General features: G+C 39.6%; 1 pseudogene; it reads left to right on the top strand.

Moving 5' to 3' along the window:
* Positions 1 to 22,149, top strand: part of LOC121563058 — a 65,502-nt pseudogene that overhangs the window by 38,413 nt on the left and 4,940 nt on the right.

Here is a 22,149-nt window from a genome sequence, read left to right as displayed (position 1 = left end):
TGTCTCGTGAGCCATCCCCGCAGCTTCCCCAATGGATTAGTCCGCTGAGACAGGCGTGAATCAGACAGGTGTCTCGTGAGCCATCCCCGCAGCTTCCCCAATGGATTAGTCCGCTGAGACAGGCGTGAATCAGACAGGTGTCTCGTGAGCCATCCCCGCAGCTTCCCCAATGGATTAGTCCGCTGAGACAGGCGTGAATCAGACGGGTGTCTCGTGTGCCATTTAAAAAATATATATTTTTGATATATATATGCCAAGAGTGTGCAAAACCGTCATCAAGGCAAAGGGTTGCTACTTTGAAGAATCTCAAATATAAAATATATTTTGATTTGTTTAACACTTTTTTGGTTACTACATGATTCCATATGTGTTATTTCATAGTTTTGATGTCTTCACTATTATTCTACAATGTAGAAAATAGTTAAAACAAAGGAAAACCCTTGAATGAGTAGGTGTGTCCAAACTTTTGACTGGTACTGTATATATTTTATTTGTTTATTTTAGAGTGCTCGACTAAAAAATCTTTGTCGACCAACAGCCTATCGACCAAACAATCGACCAAACAATCGACTAAATAGGGTCAGCCCTAATTAAAACACAGAGTTTGTCTATATATGAAAAAATTGACGTTTTAACATTTCTACCAATCGACTGGTCGAAAGAATAGACGACTTTCGGTAGACCAATATTTTTTTGGTCGGGGACAGCCCTACATGAACCTATTGCCTACTGGATTCATTCAGTTGATCATAACTAGGTGACTTTTCCTCTCCTCACTAAGATGAGGGCTGTTTCCTTGTCTCCTCACTAAGACGAGGGCTGTTTCCTTGTCTGCTCACTAAGACGAGGGCTGTTTCTTTGTCTCCTCACTAAGACGAGGGCTGTTTCTTTGTCTCCTCACTAAGACGAGGGCTGTTTCATTGTCTCCTCACTCTGCTTCCACCTCCACCTAATTGTTCTCAACAGTTAAAATCAATATTTTGTTTTCTAGAAATAGGGCTTTTTTATCTGGCCGGGCTCATTCAATTTCTTTGATTCTGGGGCTTGGGCCTCAGCTCAGCGGGCTTAGGTCGGACCAGGCTCTGATGTTCATGCCCAATGACAACTCTAGTGTGTGTAAAGAAAAGCTCACTGCTCACTAATGGCAAAATGTAGATTTCAGCCTAAATAGACATACCCAAAAGTGACTGCTATTCATGTGCATGATTCTAATAATAATAATAATAATGATTCTAAAATGCAGGAACTTGGTATATTTGGAAAGAAGACATCTGGGAGATGATGAGGAAATGATCAGAAGATAGATAGGAGTTACATAGTTCAGAATACCCAAGATCAAGCACACACAAAATAACTGTGTTTTTATTTTGAAAGTCATCTTTCATTGACAAGCTATAAGTGAATTATTGATGAGTAGAGCTGGAAACACATCAGATGGCTTCCACAACATGTGAACAATATCAGAATAAAAAATGGGATTGATAGACCTAACAACTAGAAATGGGCAGATGTTTTAGTAAGTGGTGTCAGGTGTGGTCACGGGACGTTTCCAAGTCTCTGAGCCCGGTAGCAATAGTTCGCATTACGCATAAAAGGTTATAGGCCTTGCTCTGTACCACCCAGGTCAACTGCATATCCCTGGAAAGCTTCTCTCATTGGCTACAAGACTATCAAGGTGCCATAGTAGCCAATCCCCCGTGTAATGGATGCCTACAGCACGTAAGCAGACAACATCAAGTTTTTGATGCGCAAAAATATAGTCACTCGGTGGACATTCGATGTTGCCATTAAGTCATACATCATCGGATAACATTGGCAATAGGCTAGATTTGTTCCCACCATCTTGAAATGAGGTCATCGGCTCGGCCTGCCATTATACATTTGTATGCCCATATATGGTAGGAAGTTAAACCAAAGATTTGAAGGCACCGATCAATAGCCAAGATGCTCAGCTTTCTGCAAACACCCTGATTTTGCAGACAGGGGCTACCGTTCTCATACCAGACTGATTATATATATATTTTTTATCAAATAGGGTCCCGAAACGTAACACTGTGTACGCAAAGACCCTGGAATGATTAATGAAAGGACTAGTTGATGCAACAATGGACTGATATGTAGCCTACCTTACTAAGTCATTGATTTCTCTCTGTTTGTGTGTGTGTGTTTCCGGTTGTGTGTGTGTGTGTGTGTGTGTGTTTCTGGTTGTGTGTGTTTTGGGGTGTGTCTGTGTCTTAGCTGAAGGAAACACACATGTGCCAAGCTGTGTTTGGGTCACTGCAGGACTCTTCAACTTCCTGGCGTATACACTGGGTCAGTACTGCTGTGTGTGTTCTTACTGGGGTGTGTGTGTGTGTGTGTTACTGGGGTGTGTGTGTGTGTGTGTGTGTGTGTGTTTTTTTTTACTGGTGTGTGTGTCTCTGTCTCTCTCTCTCTCTGTTATAAAGACGGTGTGGATGGTAAGCAGGCGAGGCGTACTAACTCCTCCACACCACTGGGGGAGCTGTTTGACCACGGCCTGGACAGCTGGGCCTGTGTGTTCTTCGTGGCCACCGTCTACTCCATATTTGGGCGTGGCGCGAGCGGTGTGGGCGTGGCCACGTTGTACTACATCCTGTGGGTGGTCCTGTTCTCATTCATCCTGTCTCACTGGGAGAAATACAACACAGGAGTCCTCTTCCTTCCCTGGGGCTATGACATCAGCCAAGTGGTGAGTAGGACACACACCCACCTAGTATTATATATACCTACACACCTACCTATTATTATATATACCTACACACCTACCTATTATTATATATACCTACACACCTACCTATTATTATATATACCTACACACCTACCTATTATTATATATACCTACACACCTACCTATTATTATATATAACTACACACCTACCTATTATTATATATAACTACACACCTACCTATTATTATATATACCTACACACCTACCTATTATTATATATACCTACACACCTACCTATTATTATATATACCTACACACCTACCTATTATTATATATATATCTACACACCTACCTATTATTATATATACCTACACACCTACCTATTATTATATATACCTACACACCTACCTATTATTATATATACCTACACACCTACCTATTATATATACCTACACACCTACCTATTATTATATATACCTACACACCTACCTATTATTATATATACCTACACACCTACCTATTATTATATATACCTACACTACCTACCTATTATTATATATACCTACACACCTACCTATTATTATATATACCTACACACCTACCTATTATTATATATACCTACACACCTACCTATTATTATATATACCTACACACCTACCTATTATTATATATACCTACACACCTACCTATTATTATATATACCTCACCTACCTGTTATTATATATACCTACACACCTACCTATTATTATATATACCTACACACCTACCTATTATTATATATACCTACACACCTACCTATTATTATATATACCTACACACCTACATATTATTATATATACCTACACACCTACCTATTATTATACATTTACATTTACATTTTAGTCATTTAGCAGACGCTCTTATCCAGAGCGACTTACAGTTAGTGAATACATATATATTTTTTTGTAATTTATTTATTTTTTCATACTGGTCCCCGTGGGAATCGAACCCCACAACCCTGGCGTTACCAAACGCCATGCTCTATCAACTGAGCTACATCCCTGCCGCCATTCCCTCCCCTACCCTGGACAACGCTAGGCCAATTGTGCACCGCCCATGAGTCTCCCGGTCGCGGCCGGTTGCGACAGAGCCTGGATTCGAACCAGGATCTCTAGTGGCACAGCTAGCACTGCGATGCAGTGCCTTAGACCACTGCGCCACTCAGGAGACCTATATTATATATACCTACACACCTACATATTATTATATATACCTACATACCTACCTATTATTATACCTACACACCTACATATTACTATATATACCTACACACCTACCTATTATTATATATACCTACACACCTACCTATTATTATATATACCTACACACCTACCTATTATTATATATACCTACACACCTACCTATTATTATATATACCTACACACCTACCTATTATTATATATACCTACACACCTACCTATTATTATATATACCCACACACCTACCTATTATTATATATACCTACACACCTACCTATTATTATATATACCTACACACCTACCTATTATTATATATACCTACACACCTACCTATTATTATATATACCTACACACCTACCTATTATTATATATACCTACACACCTACCTATTATTATATATACCTACACACCTACCTATTATTATATATACCTACACACCTACCTATTATTATATATACCTACACACCTACCTATTATTATATATACCTACACACCTACCTATTATTATGTATACAACCTATTATATACCTACACACCTACCTATTATTATATATACCTACACACCTACCTATTATTATATATACCTACACACCTACCTATTATTATATATACCTACACACCTACCTATTATTATATATACCTACACACCTACATATTATTATTAGGGCTGTCAAATGATTAAAATTTTTAATCAAATTAATCAGAATTTTCAGTGGATTAATCATGATTAATCACTATTTGCAATTACACCTGAATCCTAACAATTTTTTTTTCTGAAATGCATACCAAAAGATAAATAACAGGACACAGATACATAATTTTCATATTATGTCTGTTTATTAACACAGCCAAATAATGGTGTTTTAAATCAAGCTGAAACATACTACACACCATAATATTTGTCTTTGTAATGTTCCATCACTTCCTCTTTGGCATTCCTCTTAACCAGGATGTACAATTTACAGTATTCAATTGAACAGAAAGCAATAAATGTAGTCAAATCATAACAGTGACCTACCACATTTTTGCACAATTTGAGTCATCTGTGGAAAAAAACATTTTCAATAAAACTTTTAAATCAAACCAAAGAACAATCTTTTACCTTTTCCTCCATTCTTTAATCCAGTTGCTCAAAAATCCAGTTGCTAACTACTATAACATGTTGCACTGAAACTGGTCTTTTGTTTGAACATCACCTTTCAAATCTACTGAGCTTCATCATCTTTCAGCCAGTTGCTGAGGCAAACTAACTTGTTCACATTTTCTGAAAGTAAAGCTGACCTTTTCTTGTTCACAATGTGACCTGCAACTGAGAAAAGTCGTTCACGAGGAACAGTGGTTGCAGGAGTGGCTAGATATCAAATTATCTGAGGTTGATTTTGTTAATTGCCTGCAAACATTCAGCGTGGTCTGGCGCAAACCACTTGCTGAATCTGACTGCCCAGCAACGCATGTTTGGCGTTGACATGGTACTTCAAGCTTGAACAGCTCCGGTGAAATTGAAACTCCTTCTTACAAATCTTGCAAATAACCTTGTACTTGTTAACTGTACTATCATCATTCTTTTTATATTTGAATCCGTCAATAGGCCCACTTTGCTCACCTTGCTCCATCTCGCCTCTAGCTCCCAACCACTTTCCTGACCTGAATAATTTGTCACACTGCGCATGCGTGAAATGCGTTAAAAAAATTGACATAATTAACAGCAAACAACTAATTAACGTCGTTAACGCACTATTTTTGACAGCCCTAATTATTATATATACCTACACACCTACCTATTATTATATATACCTACACACCTACCTATTATTATATATACCTACACACCTACCTATTATTATATATACCTACACACCTACCTATTATTATATATACCTACACACCTACATACAGTGAGGGAAAAAAGTATTTGATCCCCTGCTGATTTTGTACGTTTGCCCACTGACAAAGAAATGATCAGTCTATAATTTTAATGGTAGGTTTATTTGAACAGTGAGAGACAGAATAATAACAAAGACATCCAGAAGAACGCATGTCAAAAATGTTATAAATTGATTTGCATTTTAATGAGGGAAATAAGTATTTGACCCCCTCTCAATCAGAAAGATTTCTGGCTCCCAGGTGTCTTTTATACAGGTAACGAGCTGAGATTAGGAGCACACTCTTAAAGGGAGTGCTCCTAATCTCAGTTTGTTACCTGTATAAAAGACACCTCCACAGAACCAATCAATCAATCAGATTCCAAACTCTCCACCATGGCCAAGACCAAAGAGCTCTCCAAGGATGTCAGGGACAAGATTGTAGACCTACACAAGGCTGGAATGGGCTACAAGACCATCGTCAAGAAGCTTGGTGAGAAGGTGACAACAGTTGGTGCGATTATTCGCAAATGGAAGAAACACAAAAGAACAGTGAATCTCCCTCGGCCTGGGGCTCCATGTAAGATCTCACCTCGTGGAGTTGCAATGATCATGAGAACGGTGAGGAATCAGCCCAGAACTACACAGGAGGATCTTGTCAATGATCTCAAGGCAGCTGGGACCATAGTCACCAAGAAAACAATTGGTAACACACTACGCCGTGAAGGACTGAAATCCTGCAGCGCCCGCAATGTCCCCCTGCTCAAGAAAGCACAAATACAAGCCCGTCTGAAGTTTGCCAATGAACATCTGAATGATTCAGAGGAGAACTGGGTGAAAGTGTTGTGGTCAGATGAGACCAAAATCGAGCTCTTTGGCATCAACTCAACTCACCGTGTTTGGAGGAGGAGGAATGCTGCCTATGACCCCAAGAACACCATCCCCACCGTCAAACATGGAGGTGGAAACATTATGCTTTGGGGGTGTTTTTCTGCTAAGGGGACAGGACAACTTCACCGCATCAAAGGGACGATGGACGGCGCCATGTACCGTCAAATCTTGGTGAGAACCTCCTTCCCTCAGCCAGGGCATTGAAAATGGGTCGTGGATGGGTATTCCAGCATGACAATGACCCAAAACACATGGCCAAGGCAACAAAGGAGTGGCTCAAGAAGAAGCACATTAAGGTCCTGGAGTGGCCTAGCCAGTCTCCAGACCTTAATCCCATAGGAAAATCTGTGGAGGGAGCTGAAGGTTCGGAGTTGCCAAACGTCAGGCTCGAAACCTTAATGACTTGGAGAAGATCTGCAAGAGAGTGGGACAAAATCCCTCCTGAGATGTGTGCAAACCGGGTGGCCAACTACAAGAAACGTCTGACCTCTGTGATTGCCAACAAGGGTTTTGCCACCAAGTACTAAGTCATGTTTTGCAGAGGGGTCAAATACTTATTTCCCTCATTAAAATGCAAATCAATTTATAATATTTTTGACATGCGTTTTTCTGGATTTTTTTGTTGTTATTCTGTCTCTCACTGTTCAAATAAACCTACCATTAAAATTATAGACTGATCATGTCTTTGTCAGTGGGCAAACGTACAAAATCAGCAGGGGATCAAATACTTTTTTCCCTCACTGTATTATTATATATACCTACACACCTACCTATTATTATATATACCTACACACCTACCTATTATTATATATACCTACACACCTACATATTATTATATATACCTACACACCTACCTATTATTATGTATACCTACACACCTACCTATTATTATATATACCTACACACCTACCTATTATTATATATACCTACACACCTACCTATTATTATATATACCTACACACCTACCTATTATTATATATACCTACACACCTACCTATTATGATATATACCTACACACCTACCTATTATTATATATACCTACACACCTACCTATTATTATATATACCTACACACCTACATATTATTATATTTACCTACACACCTACCTATTATTATATATACCTACACACCTACATATTATTATATATACCTACACACCTACCTATTATTATATATACCTACACACCTACCTATTATTATATATACCTACACACCTACCTATTATTATATATACCTACACACCTACATATTATTATATATACCTACACACCTACCTATTATTATGTATACCTACACACCTACCTATTATTATATATGCCTACACACCTACCTATTATTATATACCTACACACCTACCTATGATATATATACCTACACACCTACCTATTATTATATATACCTACACACCTACCTATTATTATATACCTACACACCTACATATTATTATATATACCTACACACCTACATATTATTATATATACCTACACACCTACCTATTATTATATATACCTCACACCTATTATTATATATACCTACACACCTACCTATTATTATATATACCTACACACCTACCTATTATTATATATACCTACACACCTATTATTATATATACCTACCCCTATTATTATATATAACTACACCTACCTATTATTATATATACCTACACACCTACCTATTATTATATATACCTACACACCTACCTATTATTATATATACCTACACACCTACCTATTATTATATATACCTACACACCTACCTATTATTATATATACCTACACACCTACCTATTATTATATATCCTACACACCTACCTATTATTATTTATATACCTACACACCTACCTATTATTATATATACCTACACACCTACCTATTATTATATATACCTACACACCTACCTATTATTATATATACCTACACACCTACCTATTATTATATATACCTACACACCTACATATTATTATATATACCTACACACCTACCTATTATTATATATACCTACACACCTACATTATTATTATACCTACACCTACCTATTACATATCCTACACCTATTATTATATATACCTACACACCTACCTATTATTATACCTACACACCTACATATTACTATATATACCTACACACCTACCTATTATTATATATACCTACACACCTACCTATTATTATATATACCTACACACCTACCTATTATTATATATACCTACACACCTACCTATTATTATATATACCTACACACCTACCTATTATTATATATACCTACACACCTACATATTATTATATATACCTACACACCTACCTATTATTATACCTACACACCTACCTATTACTATATATACCTACACACCTACCTATTATTATATATACCTACACACCTACCTATTATTATATATACCTACACACCTACCTATTATTATATATACCTACACACCTACCTATTATTATATATACCTACACACCTACCTATTATTATATATACCTACACACCTACCTATTATTATATATACCTACACACCTACCTATTATTATATATACCTACACACCTACCTATTATTATATATACCTACACACCTACCTATTATTATATATACCTACACACCTACCTATTATTATATATACCTACACACCTACCTATTATTATATATACCCTACACACCTACCTATTATTATATATACCTACACACCTACCTATTATTATATATACCTACACACCTACCTATTATTATATATACCTACACACTACCTATTATTATATATACCTACACACCTACCTATTATTATATATACCCTACACACCTACCTATTATTATATATACCTACACACCTACCTATTATTATATATACCTACACACACTACCTATTATTATATATACCACACACCTACCTATTATTATATATACCCACACACCTACCTATTATTATATACCCTACACACCTACCTATTATTATATATACCCACACACCTACCTATTATTATATATACCCACACACCTACCTATTATTATATATACCTACACACCTACCTATTATTATATATACCCACACACCTACCTATTATTATATATACCTACACCTACCTATTATTATATATACCTACACACCTACCTATTATTATATATACCTACACACCTACCTATTATTATATATACCTACACACCTACCTATTATTATATATACCTACACACCTACCTATTATTATATATACCTACACACCTACCTATTATTATATATACCTACACACCTACCTATTATTATATATACCTACACACCTACCTATTATTATATATACCTACACACCTACCTATTATATATATAACCACACACCTACCTATTATTATATATACCTACACACCTACCTATTATTATATATACCTACACACCTACCTATTATTATATATACCTACACACCTACCTATTATTATATATACCTACACACCTACCTATTATTATATATACCTACACACCTACCTATTATTATATATACCTACACACCTACCTATTATTATATATACCCTACACCTACCTATTATTATGTATACCTACACACCTACCTGTTATTATATATACCTACACACCTACCTGTTATTATATATACCCACACACCTACCTATTATTATATATACCTACACACCTACCTATTATTATATATACCTACACACCTACCTATTATTATATATACCTCACACACCTACCTATTATTATATATACCTACACACCTACCTATTATTATATATACCCCCTACACCTACCTATTATTATATATACCTACACACCTACCTATTATTATATATACCTACACACCTACCTGTTATTATATATACCTACACACCTACCTGTTATTATATATACCTACACACCTCACCTATTATTATATATCCTCACACCTGCACCTATTATTATATATACCTACACACCTACCTGTTATTATATATACCTACACACCTACCTATTATTATATATACCTACACACCTACCTATTATTATATATACCACACACCTACCTATTATTATATATACCTACACACCTACCTATTATTATATATACCTACACACCTACCTATTATTATATATACCAACACACCTACCTATTATTATATATACCCACACACCTACCTATTATTATATATACCCACACACCTACCTATTATTATATATGCCACACACCTACCTATTATTATATATACCCACACACCTACCTATTATTATATATGCCTACACACCTACCTATTATTATATATACCTACACACCTACCTATTATTATATATACCTACACACCTACCTGTTATTATATATACCTACACACCTACCTATTATTATATGTACCTGCACCTACCTATTATTATATATACCTACACACCTACCTGTTATTATATATACCTCACACCTACCTATTATTATATATACCTACACACCTACCTATTATTATATATACCCCTACACCTACCTATTATTATATATACCTACACACCTACCTATTATTATATATACCCACACACCTACCTATTATTATATATACCCACACACCTACCTATTATTATATATACCCACACACCTACCTATTATTATATATACCTACACACCTACCTATTATTATATATACCCACACACCTACCTATTATTATATATACCTACACACCTACCTATTATTATATATACCTACACACCTACCTATTATTATATATACCTACACACCTACCTATTATTATATATACCTACACACCTACCTATTATTATATATACCTACACACCTACCTATTATTATATATACCTACACACCTACCTATTATTATATATACCTACACACCTACCTATTATTATATATACCTACACACCTACCTATTATTATATATACCTACACACCTACCTATTATTATATATACCTACACACCTACCTATTATTATATATACCTCACACACCTACCTATTATTATATATACCTACACACCTACCTATTATTATATATACCTACACACCTACATATTATTATATACCTACACACCTACCTATTATTATATATACCCACACACCTACCTATTATTATATATACCCACACACCTACCTATTATTATATATACCCACACACCTACCTATTATATATACCCACACACCTACCTATTATTATATATACCCACACACCTACCTATTATTATATATACCCACACACCTACCTATTATTATATATACCCACACACCTACCTATTATTATATATACCCACACACCTACCTATTATTATATATACCTACACACCTACCTATTATTATATATACCTACACACCTACCTATTATTATATATACCTACACACCTACCTATTATTATATATACCTACACACCTACCTATTATTATATATACCTACACACCTACCTATTATTATATATACCTACACACCTACCTATTATTATATATACCTACACACCTACCTATTATTATATATACCTACACACCTACCTATTATTATATATACCTACACACCTACCTATTATTATATATACCTACACACCTACCTATTATTATATATACCTACACACCTACCTATTATTATATATACCTACACACCTACCTATTATTATATATACCTACACACCTACCTATTATTATATATACCTACACACCTACCTATTATTATATATACCTACACCTACATACAGTGAGGGAAAAAGTATTTGATCCCCTGCTGATTTTTGTACGTTTGCCCACTGACAAAGAAATGATCAGTCTATAATTTTAATGGTAGGTTTATTTGAACGTGAGAGACAGAATAATAACAAAGACATCCAGAAGAACGCATGTCAAAAATGTTATAAATTGATTTGCATTTTAATGAGGGAAATAAGTATTTGACCCCCTCTCAATCAGAAAGATTTCTGGCTCCCAGGTGTCTTTTATACAGGTAACGAGCTGAGATTAGGAGCACACTCTTGAAAGGAGTGCTCCTAATCTCAGTTTGTTACCTGTATAAAAGACACCTGTCCACAGAACCAATCAATCAATCAGATTCCAAACTCTCCACCATAGCCAAGACCAAAGAGCTCTCCAATGATGTCAGGGACAAGATTGTAGACCTACACAAGGCTGGAATGGGCTACAAGACCATCGTCAAGCAGCTTGGTGAGAAGGTGACAACAGTTGGTGCGATTATTCGCAAATGGAAGAAACACAAAAGAACAGTGAATCTCCCTCGGCCTGGGGCTCCATGTAAGATCTCACCTCGTGGAGTTGCAATGATCATGAGAACGGTGAGGAATCAGCCCAGAACTACACAGGAGGATCTTGTCAATGATCTCAAGGCAGCTGGGACCATAGTCACCAAGAAAACAATTGGTAACACACTACGCCGTGAAGGACTGAAATCCTGCAGCGCCCGCAATGTCCCCCCTGCTCAAGAAAGCACAAATACAAGCCCGTCTGAAGTTTGCCAATGAACATCTGAATGATTCAGAGGAGAACTGGGTGAAAGTGTTGTGGTCAGATGAGACCAAAATCGAGCTCTTTGGCATCAACTCAACTCACCGTGTTTGGAGGAGGAGGAATGCTGCCTATGACCCCAAGAACACCATCCCCACCGTCAAACATGGAGGTGGAAACATTATGCTTTGGGGGTGTTTTTTCTGCTAAGGGGACAGGACAACTTCACCGCATCAAAGGGGACGATGGACGGCGCCATGTACCGTCAAATCTTGGTGAGAACCTCCTTCCCTCAGCCAGGGCATTGAAAATGGGTCGTGGATGGGTATTCCAGCATGACAATGACCCAAAACACATGGCCAAGGCAACAAAGGAGTGGCTCAAGAAGAAGCACATTAAGGTCCTGGGTGGCCTAGCCAGTCTCCAGACCTTGATCCCATAGAAAATATGTGGAGGGAGCTGAAGGTTCGAGTTGCCAAAGCGTCAGGCTCGAAACCTTAATGACTTGGAGAAGATCTGCAAAGAGGAGTGGGACAAAATCCCTCCTGAGATGTGTGCAAACCGGTGGCCAACTACAAGAAACGTCTGACCTCTGTGATTGCCAACAAGGGTTTTGCCACCAAGTACTAAGTCATGTTTTTGCAGAGGGGTCAAATACTTATTTCCCTCATTAAAATGCAAATCAATTTATAATATTTTTGACATGCGTTTTCTGGATTTTTTTTGTTGTTATTCTGTCTCTCACTGTTCAAATAAACCTACCATTAAAATTATAGACTGATCATGTCTTTGTCAGTGGGCAACGTACAAAATCAGCAGGGATCAAATACTTTTTTCCCTCACTGTATTATTATATATACCTACACACCTACCTATTATTATATATACCTACACACCTACCTATTATTATATATACCTACACACCTACCTATTATTATATATACCTACACACCTACCTATTATTATATATACCTACACACCTACCTATTATTATATATACCTACACACCTACCTATTATTATATATACCTACACACCTACCTATTATTATATATACCTACACACCTACCTATTATTATATATACCTACACACCTACCTATTATTATATATACCTACACACCTACCTATTATTATATATACCTACACACCTACCTATTATTATATATACCTACACACCTACCTATTATTATATATACCTACACACCTACCTATTATTATATATACCTACACACCTACCTATTATTATATATACCTACACACCTACCTATTATTATATATACCTACACACCTACCTATTATTATATATACCTACACACCTACCTATTATTATATATACCTACACACCTACCTATTATTATATATACCTACACACCTACCTATTATTATATATACCTACACACCTACATATTGAATACACACACACGGCCCCTCATCCTTCATTCTTTCTCTCTCTCTCTCTCTCTCTCTCAGTCCATCTCTATAGTGTACATCTTCACAGCGATGGTTGGCGTGGAGACGTGGTATGAACCAATCTGGTGGAACTTCCACTACCGAGACCTCTTCACTTTCATGATCCTTGGTGAGCTCCCATTGGTCCGTTGGGTGTACCTTGCTGTGTGATTGGTTCAGATGGGATGTTGTGTTCTGATTGGTTTCTGTGATGTCATCTCCAGGTTGTTCCTTCACTGTGACCCTTCCCATGAGCCTCTACAATGTCTTCAAGTAAGAAACTTACTTAAACTGGTTATAGTTAGGGGTATAGTTAAACTGCTTATAGTTAGGTTATAGTTCAAATTGGTTATAGTTAAACTGATTATAGTTAGCTTATAGTTAAACTGTTTATAGTTAGGTTATAGTTATAACTGGTTATAGTTAGGTAAACTCAGCAAAAAAAGAAACTTCCCTTTTTCAGGACCCTGTCTTTCAAAGATAATTCGTAAAAATCCAAACAACTTCATAGATCTTCATTGTAAAGGGTTTAAACACTGTTTCCCATGCTTGTTTAATGAACCATAAACAATGAATGAACATGCACCTGTGGAACGGTCGTTAAGACACTAACAGCTTACAGACGGTAGGCAATTAAGGTCACTGTTATGAAAACTTAGGACACTAAAGAGGCCTTTCTACTGACTCTGAAAAACACCAAAAGAACGTGCCTTAGGCATGCTCCAAGGAGGCATGAGGACTGCAGATGTGTCCAGGGCAATAAATTGCAATGTCCGTACTGTGAGACACCTAAGACAGCGCTACAGGGAGACAGGACGGACAGCTGATCGTCCTCGCAGTGGCAGACCACGTGTAGGTGGGACAACCACATCAAAGGCATAGAAAGGACATTTTTCCTCAATAACGTAGCTGTCAGAGATAGAAGGGGGGTTGGGGGGGTCAAGTGCTGGTTAAGTGGGGTGTAGTTTTAGGGCCTGGAGGTAAGGAGGGGCTGTTCTGTAGGTAAGGCTAGTAAGGCTAGTAAGGCTAGCAAGGCTAGCAAGGCTAGTAAGGCTAGCAAGGCTAGTAAGGCTAGTAAGGCTAGCACCATGGTAAGGCTAGTAAGGCTAGTAAGGCTAGCACCATGGTAAGGCTAGTAAGGCTAGCACAATGGTAAGGCTAGCACAATGGTAAGGCTAGCACCATGGTAAGGCTAGCACCATGGTAAGGCTAGCACCATGGTAAGGCTAACACCATGGTAAGGCTAGCACCATGGTAAGGCTAGCACCATGGTAAGGCTAGTAAGGCTAGTAAGGCTAGCACCATGGTAAGGCTAGTAAGGCTAGTAAGGCTAGCACCATGGTAAGGCTAGTAAGGCTAGCACCATGGTAAGGCTAGCACCATGGTAAGGCTAGCACCATGGTAAGGCTAGCACCATGGTAAGGCTAGGAAGGCTAGCACCATGGTAAGGCTAGCACCATGGTAAGGCTAGCACCATGGTAAGGCTAGCACCATGGTAAGGCTAGTAAGGCTAGCAAGGCTAGTAAGGCTAGCACCATGGTAAGGCTAGTAAGGCTAGCACAATGGTAAGGCTAGCACCATGGTAAGGCTAGCACCATGGTAAGGCTAGTAAGGCTAGCACAATGGTAAGGCTAGCACCATGGTAAGGCTAGCACCATGGTAAGGCTAGTAAGGCTAGTAAGGCTAGCACCATGGTAAGGCTAACACCATGGTAAGGCTAGGAAGGCTAGCACCATGGTAAGGCTAGCACCATGGTAAGGCTAGCACCATGGTAAGGCTAGTAAGGCTAGCACCATGGTAAGGCTAGCACCATGGTAAGGCTAGCACCATGGTAAGGCTAGCACCATGGTAAGGCTAGCACCATGGTAAGGCTAGTAAGGCTAGCACCATGGTAAGGCTAGTAAGGCTAGCACAATGGTAAGGCTAGTAAGGCTAGCACCATGGTAAGGCTAGTAAGGCTAGCACCATGGTAAGGCTAGCACCATGGTAAGGCTAACACCATGGTAAGGCTAGTAAGGCTAGCACCATGGTAAGGCTAGCACCATGGTAAGGCTAGCACCATGGTAAGGCTAACACCATGGTAAGGCTAGTAAGGCTAGCACCATGGTAAGGCTAGCACCATGGTAAGGCTAGCACCATGGTAAGGCTAACACCATGGTAAGGCTAGTAAGGCTAGCACCATGGTAAGGCTAGCACCATGGTAAGGCTAACACCATGGTAAGGCTAGTAAGGCTAGCACCATGGTAAGGCTAGGAAGGCTAGCACCATGGTAAGGCTAGGAAGGCTAGCACCATGGTAAGGCTAGTAAGGCTAGGAAGGCTAGCACCATGGTAAGGCTAGTAAGGCTAGCACCATGGTAAGGCTAGGAAGGCTAGCACCATGGTAAGGCTAGTAAGGCTAGGAAGGCTAGCACCATGGTAAGGCTAGTAAGGCTAGCACCATGGTAAGGCTAGTAAGGCTAGCACCATGGTAAGGCTAGGAAGGCTAGCACCATGGTCTTGTAGTGGATGTGAGCTTCGCCTGGAAGCCAGTGGAGTGTGCAGAGAAGCGGGGAGAGAACTTGGCAAGGTTGAAAATCAGGGGGGCTGTTGCGTTCTGGATAAGTTGCAGGGGTTTGATGGCACAAGCGGGGAGCCCTGCCAACAGCGAGTTTGTATTTGTATTTATTATGGATCCCCATTATCTGTTGCCAAGGCAGCAGCTACTCTTCCTGGGGTCCAGCAAAATGAAGGCAGTTATACATTTTCAAAACATTCCAATACATTCATAACAGATTTCACAACACACTGTGTGCCCTCAGGCCCCTACTCTACTACCACATATCTACAGTACAAAATCCATGTGTACGTGTGTGTATAGAGCGTATGTTATCATGTGTGTGTGTGTGCATGTGTCTATGTTTGTGTTGCTTCACAGTCCCTGCTGTTCCATAAGGTGTATTATTATCTGTTTTAAAAAAAACAGTTATCAGTTACCTGATGTGGAATAGAGTTCCATGTAGTCATGGCTCTATGTAGTACTGTGTGCCTCCCATAGTCTGTTATGGACTTGGGGACTGTGAAGAGACCTCTGGTGGCATGTCTTGTGGGGTATGCATGGGTGTCTGAGCTGTGTGCCAGTAGTTCAAACAGACAGCTTGGTTCATTCAACATGTCAATACCTCTCATAAATACAAGTAGTGATGAAGTCAATCTCTCCTCCACTTTGAGCCAGGAGAGATAGACATGCATATTATTAATGTTAGCTCTCTGTGTACATCCAAGGGCCAGCCGTGCTGCCCTGTTCTGAGCCAATTGCAATTTTCCTAAGTCTCTCTTTGTGGCACCTGACCACACGACTGAACAGTAGTCCAGGTGTGACAAAACTAGGGCCTGTAGGACCTGACTTGTTGATAGTGTTGTTAAGAAGGCAGAGCAGCGCTTAATTATGGACATACTTCTCCCCATCTTAGCTACTGTTGTATCAATATGCTTTGACCATGACAGTTTACAATCCAGGGTTACTCCAAGCAGTTTAGTCTCCTCAACTTGCTCAATTTCCACATTATTCAGTACAAGATTTAGTTGAGGTTTAGGGTTTAGTGAATGATTTGTCCCAAATACAATGCTTTTAGTTTTGGAAATATTTAGGACTAACTTATTCCTTGCCACCCATTCTGAAACTAACTGCAGCTCTTTGTTAAGTGTTGCTAACAGGCTGATTGGTCGGCTATTTGAGCCAGTTAAGGGGGCTTTACTATTCTTAGGTAAGGGAATGACTTTAGCTTTCCTCCAGGACTGAGGGCACACACTTTCTAGTAGGCTTAGATTGAAGATATGGCAAATAGGAGTGGCAATATCGTCCGCTATTATCCTCAGTAATTTTCCATCCAAGTTGTCAGACCCTTTTTACTATCATTCTTTGTCGTTTATCTTTGTTTCAGTGTAAGGTGTGTTTTGCTAAGTTTGCTAATCTTGCCAATGAAAAAAATCATTAAAGTATTTGGCAATATCAGTGGGTTTTGTGATGAATGAGCCATCTGATTCAATGAATGATGGAGCTGAGTTTGCCTTTTTGCCCAACATTTCATTGAAGGGGATACAAAGCTTTTTACTATCATTCTTTGTCACTTATCTTTGTTTCATAGTGTAGTTTCTTCTTTTTATTCAGTTTAGTCACATGATTTCTCAATTTGCAGCATGTTTGCCAATCGGTTGTGCAGCCAGACTTATTTGCCATTCCTTTTGCCTCATCCCTCTCAACCATACAATTCTTCAATTCCTCATCAATCCACAGGGATTTAACCGTTTTTACAGTATTTTTCTTAATGGCTGCATGCTTATTAGTAACTGGGATAAGCAATTTCATAAATGTGTCAAGTGCAGTGTCTGGTTGCTCCTCATTACACACCACAGACCAACAAATATTATTTACATCAACAACATAGGAATCACTACGAAACTTATTGTATGACCTCTTATACACTATATTAGGTCCAGCCTTTGGAACTTTGGTTTTCCTAGATATGGCTACTATATTGTGATCACTACATCCGATGGATCTGGATACTGCTTTCAAGCAAATTTCTGCAGCATTAGTAAAGATGATTAAGTTCCTGTGCTGTTTGTAACTACCCCGGTAGGTTGACTGATAACCTGAACCAGGTTGCAGGCACTAGTTACAGTTTGAAACTTTTTCTTGAGTGGGCAGCTTGAAAGCCAGTCAATATTTAAATCACCCAGAAAATATACATTTCTGTTGATATCACATACATTATCAAGCATTTCACACATTATCCAGATACTGACTGTTAGCACTTGGTGGTCTATAGCAGCTTTCCACAAGAATGGGCTTTAGGTGAGGCAGGTGAACAAGTTGCAATAGTCCAGACGGGAGAGGACAAGTGCCTGGATTAGGACCTTTGCCGCTTCCTGTGTGAGGTAAGGTCATACTCTACGGATGTTGTAGAGCATGAACCTGCAGGAGCAGGTCACTGCTTTGATGTTTGCAGAGTACGACAGGGTGTTGTCCAGGGTCACGCCAAGGTTCTTTGCACTCTGGGAGGGCGAAACTTTGGAGTTGTCAACCGTGATGAAGAGGTCTTGTCGAGGTTGAGCTTGAGGTGATGGGCCGACACCCAAGTTGAGATATCTACCAGGCACGCAGAGATGCGTGTCGCCACCTGTCAGAAGGGGGGAAGGAGAAAAGTAGTTGAGTGTCATCCACATAGCAATGATAGGAGAGAACATTTGAGGATATGATGGAGCCGAGTGACTTGGTGTATAGAGAGAAGAGGAGAGGGCCTAGAACCAAGCCCTGGGGGACACCAGTAGTGAGAGTACGTGGTGCAGACACAGATCCTCTCCACGTCACCTGGTAGAAGCGGCCTGCCAGGTAAGAAGCAATCCAAGAGTGTGCAAAGCCTGTGACACCCAGCCATGAGAGGGTGGAGAGGAGGATCTGATGGTTCACGGTGTTGAAGGCAGCGGATAGATCTAGGAGGATGAGAACAGAGGAGAGAGTCAGCTTTGGCAGTGCGGAGAGCCTCCGTGACAGAGAAAAGTGGTTTCGGTTGAGTGACCTGTCTTGAAGCCTGACTGGTTAGGGTCAAGAAGATCGTTCGGAGAGAGATAACGAGAGAGTTGATCAGAGACAGCATGCTCAAGTGTTTTGGAAAGAAAATTAAGAAGGGATACAGGACTGTCGTTTTTGACGTCAGATGAGTCGAGTGTTGGTTTCTTGAGGAGGGGAGCAGCTCTGGCAATTTTGAAGTCAGAGGGGATGCAGCCAGTGGTCAGGGAGGGATGAGTTAATGAGGGAAGTGAGGAATGGAAACCGGAGGGAGAAGGATTTAGCAGAAGGGAGAGATGATAGGATAGAAGAGGAGAGAGTAGGGGCTGAGTGGCTAGGGTTAGAGGAGAGGTAGACAGAAAAGGAAAAAAAGTAGTGATCAGAGACCTGGAGTGTCAAGCATATTGCCTGCCTTGTGAGTTGGAGTGTCAAGCATATTGCCTGCCTTGTGAGTTGGAGGGTCAAGCATATTGCCTGCCTTGTGAGTTGGAGTGTCAAGCATATTGCCTGCCTTGTGAGTTGGAGTGTCAAGCATATTGCCTGCCTTGTGAGTTGGAGGGTCAAGCATATTGCCTGCCTTGTGAGTTGGAGGGTCAAGCATATTGCCTGCCTTGTGAGTTGGAGTGTCAAGCATATTGCCTGCCTTGTGAGTTGGAGGGTCAAGCATATTGCCTGCCTTGTGAGTTGGAGGGGATTGGGAAAGGGTGATGTCAATAGGCAAGGAGGGGAAAGAGAGAGTTGGAAATAAATCAATCGAAGGCAGACGTCGGGAGATTGAAATCGCCAAGTACGAAGAGCGTTGAGCCATTGTCAGGAAATGAGCTTATCAAGGTGTCCAGCTCATTGAGGAACTCTCCAAGTGCACCTGGTGGGCGATAGATGACAATCATGTTAAGTTTGAGTGGACAAGTGAGAGAGGGAGAAAAAATAATCTCCACTTAGGAGAAATGAGTAGCCCTGTGCCACCACCGTGACGACCAGATGCTCTCGGACTATGAGAGAAAACGTAGTCAGATGAAGAAAGAGCAGCTGGAGTAGCAGTGTTCTCTGGGGTGATCCATATCTCCGTCAAGGGACTGAAGGGCAGCATAAGCTGAGATGAACTCTGCGTTCTTGATCGGCAGTTCCAAACGCTGCCAGAGACCCGGAATTCCACATGGGTGGTTGTGCGGGCAGGGTACACTAAATTAGAATGGTTGCAGCCAAAGGGAGCGTCTGTAAAGCCTACAGGGTTAGAAGCGAACTGGTATAGAAAACACACACATAGTTGAGAAAACTACAAAAGAGCAAAATGAGAATCTGTAGATATCTAGATGAGACTAGGTAAGCTACTCCAGCCTTCCTCTCTTTCCTTCCTGGAACAACTCGGCTGAACAACTTCCCAGAACGTCTTTGTTTCAGTGATGGTCTTAGATGTCGCTGCTTACAGATGTCGCGCAGAAACCAGGGGAGACTGAAGAACTAATTGCTGATTGCCTAGCAGAGGTGGAGAGCTCACCTCCCTGTAGTAAATGCTGATTGGCTAGGAGAGGTGTAGAGCACACCTCCCTGTAGTAAATGCTGATTGGCTAGGAGAGGTGTAGAGCTCACCTCCCTGTAGTAAATGTTGATTGGCTAGGAGAGGTGGAGAGCACACCTCCCTGTAGTAAATGCTGATTGGCTAGGAGAGGTGGAGAGCTCACCTCCCTGTAGTAAATGCTGATTGGCTAGGAGAGGTGTAGCAGACACCCCCAATACAGCCACTGATTACTAAAACAAGTCACAAATTGCCCTGCCCCTTGGTCTGGTTGATGTGTCAACAACTATCTGCAGATTATGAGCAGTCAGCATTTCACACACCAAGTAGGCTACTGGAAAGACAGGAAGCACCTCAAGTGGATGGCGCCAGCTAGCAACAAGACAGCACTAGACCACAAAGACAAAACAATGGTTGGAGATATCAGGAGTCCTCTAGCTATAGAATGAAGCACACTAAGATGGAGCCTGACAAGCTGGTTATATACACTCAGAAAAGAGATGAAACCACTGATTACCAAAAATTCTACTAGAGATATCAGGAGTCCTC

This window comes from Coregonus clupeaformis, unplaced genomic scaffold (assembly GCF_020615455.1).
Source record: "Coregonus clupeaformis isolate EN_2021a unplaced genomic scaffold, ASM2061545v1 scaf0301, whole genome shotgun sequence".
NCBI classification, from domain to species: domain Eukaryota; kingdom Metazoa; phylum Chordata; class Actinopteri; order Salmoniformes; family Salmonidae; genus Coregonus; species Coregonus clupeaformis.
Note: the sequence above shows the minus strand (reverse complement) of the source record. Positions and strands in the feature narration are given on the sequence as shown.